This window comes from Buceros rhinoceros, unplaced genomic scaffold (assembly GCF_000710305.1).
Source record: "Buceros rhinoceros silvestris isolate BGI_N320 unplaced genomic scaffold, ASM71030v1 scaffold6812, whole genome shotgun sequence".
In the NCBI taxonomy this organism is placed as follows: domain Eukaryota; kingdom Metazoa; phylum Chordata; class Aves; order Bucerotiformes; family Bucerotidae; genus Buceros; species Buceros rhinoceros.
Genome location: NW_010399420.1, coordinates 77,562 through 86,092, shown reverse-complemented (window position 1 = coordinate 86,092; position 8,531 = coordinate 77,562).

The window sequence follows — 8,531 nt, the reverse complement described above, 5'->3', positions numbered from 1 at the left end:
TCACCCTTAGTTCTAATTTTTTTATTGCAGCTTAACTGGTAATGAAGAGGGGAAAATGTCATTGCTCTTTATATTGTGGAGTTAATCACATAAAGCATTTTAGGGCTAAATGTTCTGCTCTTTGATGTTGGCATTAAACATTAGCATTTAAATCTTTGGTGGATATTTACATTGTTGTAGTCAGTGGAGATTGATACGTTTCTTTAGGGAGTGATTTGGAACAGGAGCCAAATTTAGGAATTGTGCCTTGACTCGTCCTTAATTACACAGGAAGCTTTAGATTACCTTCCCTATTTAGCCACCTAATTAACTGCCAAAAGTTGATGACAAGAATGCCCTCTTCCTCCCACCCCCACATATGCAAATGTTAATTTCTGCCACAATGTTAACATTAAATATTTACATGCTTTTATTTATTTTCAAGAAAAAACTAAACAAGCAAGCAAATTTAAGAAGAATTTCTTATCTTCAGGATTTTAAAACTCCTTAAAAATAATTTGCTAGTCCTCTTAGTAATTCACATTATTAAGACTCTTTGAAGACTTTTACCATTGACTTACTAACTAAGGTGAGGATATGCATATACAAGTGTGTCTTAAAAACAGGGATATTTCACTCAATGGCATAAATGTTAAAAATGTTTTAAAATTGTAAAATACTTATTCTGTGCTTTCTTTTTATTTTAATGCTACTTAAGAGTCACCATTAGGAGGGCTGCAGGTGCCTTGCGGTTTATCTTGCCTATGCAGTGATGACCACTCATCAGTGTGATATAGTTTTGTGTAAGCAATAAATTAATTCAGCCATGCAGCAACACAGAGCAATTACAAACAGATAACCTTCAATGAGCAATAAATAGACCATGTGAACTCCTTCACCATCCTCCTGGGAGCCATTTCTCAACCTTTGCCCTAGCAGGTACCACAGGAGCTCAGAATATTATCACATTCATGATGCTTTGGAGAGCAATTTCTAGATGCCGAAGAGGAAACTGCCTTTCACACCTCTGCTGACTACAGCAGGGATAAAGGATGGTGGTGATCTCTCAGGCAGACAAGTCTCATCCCATTTAGCAATCTATAGATCTAAATCAATAGCTCAGACTCCACTTGGATACTAGCAGACAGTCAGTGGGACTCTAAAGAAGCTAATGTGTGTTCCTTGTTAAGCAAAACTATGCCTACACAAAAGGGATCAGGGCCCATCCTCTGATCCTGGCATGTCAGGGCTTGCGCTTGCAAAGTTAAACTTCTCTGTCTCCCAAAATATCTCCCACAACTATGGCCAACTAGCTCAATGTGCTAACGAATTAATAATATGGGCAAGCAAATGTTCACACTCCATCCTCAACCCTACCACAGTTTATTTTACTAGATTAAGTTTACTATGTTTACTCTTCTTATTTATAGATTAAGAGGTGTATAAAATTTGAATTCTTGGAAAATATTGTACTAGGCTAGTCTGAAAGGGATTAAACTATTCACAAAATTAACACAACTCCTTTTCTGGGGGAAATGCCACAGCTGCCAAATAAAGTGAAGTTGGTCAACCAGTACCATGCCTCTTTTTTGTCACGTGATCCTATAAACTTCTGTGAATATAGAGGACTTCATTGGACTGGGAACAGTCATGGCCAGTGTCATAAATTCTATTTCTTCATACATTCTGTTTTTCCATTGGACACACTGAAAGGGCTTCAGTTTGTAGTTAATATTTTTGAAGTTTACATCACTATTCAGTACTTGCTTAAAATTTTATTTCCTGTACTCACTATGAAGCCTAGGGAAGGGAAAAGCATTCAGAGGATGCGAAAACCAGTTTTGAAGTTATTTATAAAACCTATAGAGTTGTTTTCTTCAAAATGTGGAAAAAACGTAAGTATATTTTTAGAAGAAGACATTAAGAAAAAGATTTTTAAGAAAAAGTTTTAGTCTTGCTTATTTATGCTCTGATTGATAGGAAGTCAGTGGTAAGTTTTGATTTAGTCCTAGTAGTTATCTTAGCCCTTGAAAATGACTATTTACTCATATTAAAGAAAAAAAAAAAGAGTGACACAAAGTTGCTTTCCATTTAACTTCCACTGAACTGTCAGAATTATCTTAATATCGCAACCTAGAGAGTTAGCACATATTAAAAAAACCCACTGAGAGAAGGCGGTAATTATTCAAGTATCCATTTTCATACATTTTAATAGTCAGATGTTACATTCAAAATAAGATAGCTTTGAAATTTTCTGTAAAAATCTGGGTAATGCTTATCCCTGTAAATGCCTCCATTTTTTTCAAGTAGGGAATAAATATTGAGGTATTTGCATAAGCTAGCTGTAAAAAATGACTTGATCCTTTTTTTTTTTCTCCTGTGTTCTGAAATGCACTTAGTTGAACACTTTGAACTTAATCAGTACATCTCAAGGGAAGCTTTGGTGTAAAGGGAGTGCAGTTTGACCCCTGTAGCTATAGAAAGTAAGAGTCAGTGATCTCCACTAGACTGTATATCCCGCTGGGTAGTATCAGGTGCCCTTTTGTTATTGTAAGCTCTTTCTCTTGTTTTTACAGTTTAAATAAATATATTGAAGCTAAAGAGTTAATGACAAATTCAGGAAGTCTTGACTTAACGGTGATGAAGTGAGACACATTTTGTGCCATTCAACGTGCACATTTTATAACCCCATTTGATTACCGCAGCATGTCCTCTGCCTATAAGGATTGCACCCAGGAGACTAGTCAACTTATTAATTCATCACTTGCCGCCTTTTACGGTTGCAATACCCCTTTATGGCATACAAGCAGAGAGATCTAGTAACATGAAGACTGCCAGCCGACTGGTTCCACTCCAGCTGACCCTTTGTCTGCAGGCACAATGCTGATAAGTTTTCTCTGGGTTCCTCTTTCTCAAAGGCTGCATTACGCTCCCGTCTTTTGTCTTATGATAGGAACAAGCAGCCACGGTTACCACAACTTGGGAGAAACGGCCCTCCAAAAGTTAACCTGTAGCTTTTTTAAGTGCCTTTTGATTTATCTGTCACCTGATCCACTGGCAATGAATAATTTTCATGGAAGGTGCACTTTAATTACCTGCCCATTTGACTAGCGTTATCATGCCCTATCTAGATAATTAATCTCACGAAGTATCCAATTTCAGTCTTTATTGCTGGCAGGCAGGCCTTCTGAGTTATATGTGCTTGAATGGGCATTGGGTCTGTTGTTAAACCAAATAGGCCATGAAACAAATTTTGGGTTCCTCTTCTATCTTCTTCTTTTTTCTTTTTTCATTTTTTTTTTTAATGTGTCTAAGGATGTTGTGGTCTAGTTGCTCTGGATGACGTAGTTGAGATTTGTACAATGTAAAGCAGGAAAGGGCGATGGTAGAAAATGGTGACTGATACAAAAATAATTAAAATAGCAAAGATCACGAAAGTCAATGAGTCTCTGAAGAAAGAGTTACCAGGTTCTGAAACTAGGTACTGAAGATAATAATTTTTTGCTCTTGAATAGTGTATAGCTTTTACAGGATGAACTCTGTATGCCACAGTTACTTTGTAAAGCTGGTGCATTCAGAGGATAAATTAGAAGTTCTCCTCTCAATATCAGGTTAGGGATTTGCAGCTGTATTCAGTTTTGTGTTTCATTGCTCTATGGGTAAAAGACAGACCTTTAAGAATGTACTGTTGAACCAGCAGATTAAATAGCATGGTAATAATTTTGTACGAGAAGTTATTCTTTTCTCTTATGCCTGCCTCATTAAAAATGGTGAAGGGTTAAGGTATTGGGAAAGCTGAACAAAAATGCTGTCTCAGTGGGTGAAAATAAGTAATAGCATAGTGCAAATCTTTCAGTTGCCTATACTTTAGGTACACTGTCTATTTTGGAAATTCCTTTGTAATTTTTATGAAAGTGGTTTTTCTCCTCTGTTTCCTCTCAATTCCATTCCCATTCCCCAAAGAAAAAATTTAACAGGTTAAATTTTACAAAGGTTTGGCCAGAAACATTTTACCTCAGATACAGCTGAGAATTCCTTGACAATTTTCACAAGTCCATTTCCTGGAAATAAATTTACTCACTATCACTGAAGTTGATAAGAATGTTTGTGTTAGTTAAGTTTCATATTTTCAGTATAGAACAGAAGTGTTGGATCAGAAAAAAATTTTAAAGGAATTAGGAAGTATGAAGATTTGTGAAGGAAATTATGATATCTTAAAATAATGAGATTTTTCTTTGTTTTTACAATTTTTAAGTCAACCAAAGCAGGCTGTTTGATACTCTTAACCAAAAACCCTTGAAATAAGCAGACAGTTTTACAAAAGCACAGTTGAACTTGTAAGACTATTTTTCCTTTACTGTTTGCGGGTGTTTAATATCAATATTTAATTATCTTCCAGAGATTATTTTCTTATTTAGTGGAGGTAGGCTTTTTTTTTTTTAATCAGAAGTTCTCTATATGCAAAAAAATTCGGTGTAATTGTTGTTTATGCTTAGAATAATTTTAAAGGAAAAATTCTGAACGTATTTAACTGGATGAAAACTGGTGGCAACTGCGTTTAGCCATGTAACTCTCACTTCTGCCACTTTGAACTTTAGAAAATGGGAACAATGAACAGCATGGAGATTGATCCTGGAATGCAGAATCTTTCACCTTTAGGTCACCAATTCAAATTCAGTCAACCCAAGCAGTGACCAAAAATTGTTACCATATGAAAGTTGTTTGTGAACTGTGTGGAATTTAAATGATGATCTCAGTTAATTTTCTTTTTCATAAACATCATCAAAAGAGCAGTGCTTTTGGCAGTCACCCAAAAGAGATATTAAAGGTAAGATTAAAGGAGTGTGACCTCGTAAACTTTTCACTCCTGATCATGATCCCTTCAGGTGAACACAGCAGCTGGAAAACTTTTGGTGGCTGATGTGAATAGTACTTGTTCTCTGGATAAAGCCAGACCTATAGTAGTTTTTTCCTTACATATCATATTTTAATTAATTTGAATCTTTAGAGGCAGATGCTGGCCCAGTGTTTCAGACTGTCAGTCTCATGGGTACCCCTGCAGCTTGAGTTACATTCAAACTGAAGCCATTCATTGAGTATAAAAAGACAGCAATTTACTTCCTTTTGTTTTTTAACTTTACTAGATGATAAACTGATCTCTTCAGTTTTGTTCGCAGTTTGCCAGGAAACAACACACTTTGAGACTTCACCAAATGGCTCCTGCCATATATTCAGAATTATATATTGCTAGTATAGTAGCTGTTTTCCATCACAGGAATATAAAAAGCCTTGAAAAAAACCTGTAAAGGACTTTGTTAAAGTATGGTCATTTGCAGAGCATAAAGGATCTTTGCCAGCTGCCAAGCTGCTGAGCTTTAGCTTTGCTGCTGACTTTGAAGAGAAATGTAATTTGGTCTGAAAAGTATTTGTGTTCCCAAGTTTCACAGCTGATGTTAAGACTAGATACAGGGTGCTTAATTAAGCTTTCTCAAAGTCTGCTGCTTTAACAATTTTATTTAGAATGGTGACAGAGCAAAAAAAATGTGAAATGTAGCCATTTTGAAAGGTCATTTAAGGTACTGTACAGCAGCTTTTGCCTGTTAAGAAGAGTATGGTCTACTGGTTCAGGCACTGGGCTGGAGCTCTGGAGATCCATGATAAATTACATAGTCATTCCCATAGGCATCTTGTGTTACTTTGGATAAATGACTTAATCTCTCCATGACGCTGTTCTGACGCTGTTCGTCTTGAGAAGAATGAGGATAATAGGACTTCTTTGCATCAAAGGAGCATTGTGAAGAAAAATCCATTAGTGACTGTGAGGCGTTTAGATACTATTTTGCTGGTGGCTACATAAGTACTAAGATAGGTTAAAGTTATCTATCTTCTTGTGTAACTGTGTGGGGTTTTTTTTTTTTTTTTTTTTTTTTTTTTTTTTTTTTTTTTTTTTTTTTTTTTTTTTTCTTTTCCTGTTAATATGTATAATAGAATTAACCTCTTGTTTTCATGTTAATCTAGAGCTGTTGGTCTTTGTTCAGTAACAACCAAATTCTACTTGACTGGAATTCCTTTAAACCTCCCTAAACAGAATTTTGTATCCCTCTATATTTTCCCTGAGAACTGTAATAAGAGAGAGATTGTATGCAGGACTAGTCCAGTGTATTACCAACTTTTTGAGAAAGTTTGGGTTCCCTGCAGCTCTGCTGGACGCACTGGGTAGCTGCCAGTGTTGAATATGAAAGAGAAACAAATCTCACCAGGAATCTCCGAGTTCTTAGTCAGGAGGTAGCAAGGTTAGCCCTTAAGGATATTTTAATAATACAGCTGCTTAATAAAAAAAAATCCAAAGATTGCAACCTTTCTGAAACAGTATTTTCGTTCTGGAACTTTGCTTTTAATCAGTAACCATTGTGACATTTTTTTGGCAACCTAACCCTTGTGAGCCCTTGTGCAGTGTTCTAGGTAAGTCTCCCATGGGACAAAAGCAGGTCTTTAATACAACGTTTTTTAAACTGTTACACTGATACATTCCTCCATTCCCTAATTACACCTGGGAAGATCTGGTTCTTGTTGCAGTTAATAAGCTGTTCACCCTGTACTCTAACAAAATCGGTCGCATTAACATGTCACAAAGCATCATGGTTTTTCTCACCCGGCTACTCTAAATGAGAGGTATAATTCTATGGAGACCAGCACCATTACTTCCCTTTTTTTTTATGGAAAGATCTTAGGTTTGTTTTATATTGGAATTGTTCTAAAACTTAGGTGTCACCTTTCTGACACATTACAGCATCATTAAGGCTCAAGAGGTTGTTCAGACATATGGGCATAAGGTTTTTTTTTAGCTTCTGTTCTAATGACTTCAGGACAGGCAATTTTAAATCTGATTGTCTTCTAAGATCAAGTAACAGCAGGTGTAAAGAAAAACAGAGGATACTAAACTTTGGAGAGCAATTTTGTTATTTTTATTTTGATTTGAAATATAGTTAAAGTCATTTATAATCAGCAAATTCAAACCATAAATAAGAAGGTAATCACAGAGTAAGTCTGAGGTGCAAACACTGAGGACAATTTCCCACAGCTCCAGATGATGCTGAGCAAAAGCAGAACCATCAAGGCTTAGTCTGTTGGTTCCTCTTCAACACTTTCTCAAAGCCACCATCCTGCCTCATATGTTTGCAGTGTGATGCTCTGATCGCTTTGCCACATTCTTGCTCGACATTACATTTTGTTGACCCAACCATAAGGGAAGAGAGAAGCTCAAATGCTCAGCTGAAGCTTTCAGAGTGCAATCTTTTCGGATCCTGTGATGAAAGGACTTTCACTCAGTGTCTATTCCCCTCTTCAGGACAAGTGCTACTGTTTCTCTTTTCTTTGTGATCGATTAACTTAAATGATTTTGAGTAGGGGAAACAGGGATCTTCAGAAAGCCATTTCTTTCTTCATCTTGATTTTGAAAGCTGGATAAATGACTGAAGGGAAGGTAAAATGTGTACTACTGAAGAAAAAGGTCAATTGATAAACTATTTTAAAAGCATCCTCTTGACAATCTGCTTGAGGAAGAGTGGCTGGAAAGCTGCATGGTAGGAAAGGACCTGGGGGTGTTGGTCAATAGCTGATTGAATAGGAGCCAGCAGTGTGCCCCGGTGGATAAGGCAGCCAACAGCATCCTGGCTTGTAGCAGAAATAGTGTGGCCAACAGGAACACGACAATGATTGTGCCCCTGTACTCGGCACTAGTGAGGCCACACCTTGAATACCGTGTTCAGTTTTGTGCCCCTCACCCCAAGAAGGACATTGAGGGGCTGAAGTGTGTCCAGAGAAGGACAACAAAGCTGGCGAGGCATCTAGAGCACAAATCTTACGAGGAGCTGCTGAGGGAACTGGTATTATTAAGCCTGGAGAAAAGGAGACTCAGGAGAGTCCTTATCACTCTCTACAACTGCCTGAAAGGAGATTGTAGCGATGTGGGGGTCAGTCTGTTCTCTGAAATATCAAGCGTTTGGGCAAGAGAAAATGGCCTCAAGTTGTGCCAGGGGAGGTTTAGGCTGGATGTTAGGAAAAAATTTCTTCTCCAAAGGGGCTTTAAGAATTGGAGCAGGATGCCCAGGTAGTGGTGGAGTCACCATCCTGGAAGTATTTAAGACATGTAGATATGGTGCTTAGAGACACAGTTTATTGGTGGACTTGGCAATGTTATGTTTATAGTTGGTCTTGACAATCTTAAAGGTCTTTTCCAACCTAAACGATCTGTGAGTCTATGTTTCCAGATTCTTGTTGAGGTGAAGGAGGTTTCACACATTTGGACAATGGGCTAATAACATCTATTATATAGCTGGGTTTGTGATGTTACAATCCCAAATGTGTGTTCAAAATAGATAAAGCTCTTAAATGAATGCCTTGTCTACATTCCAGGGGTTTATAGATGGCTTTGCACTGTCCTGTCACCGTGGGAATAAGGAGTCCTTGCCCATGTATGTCCTAACCTGAAGTTTCACTGGTGATTTTCTAGTTCTCTTTCCTTTCCAAGCCCCACTTCTTGCCCCTTCTCT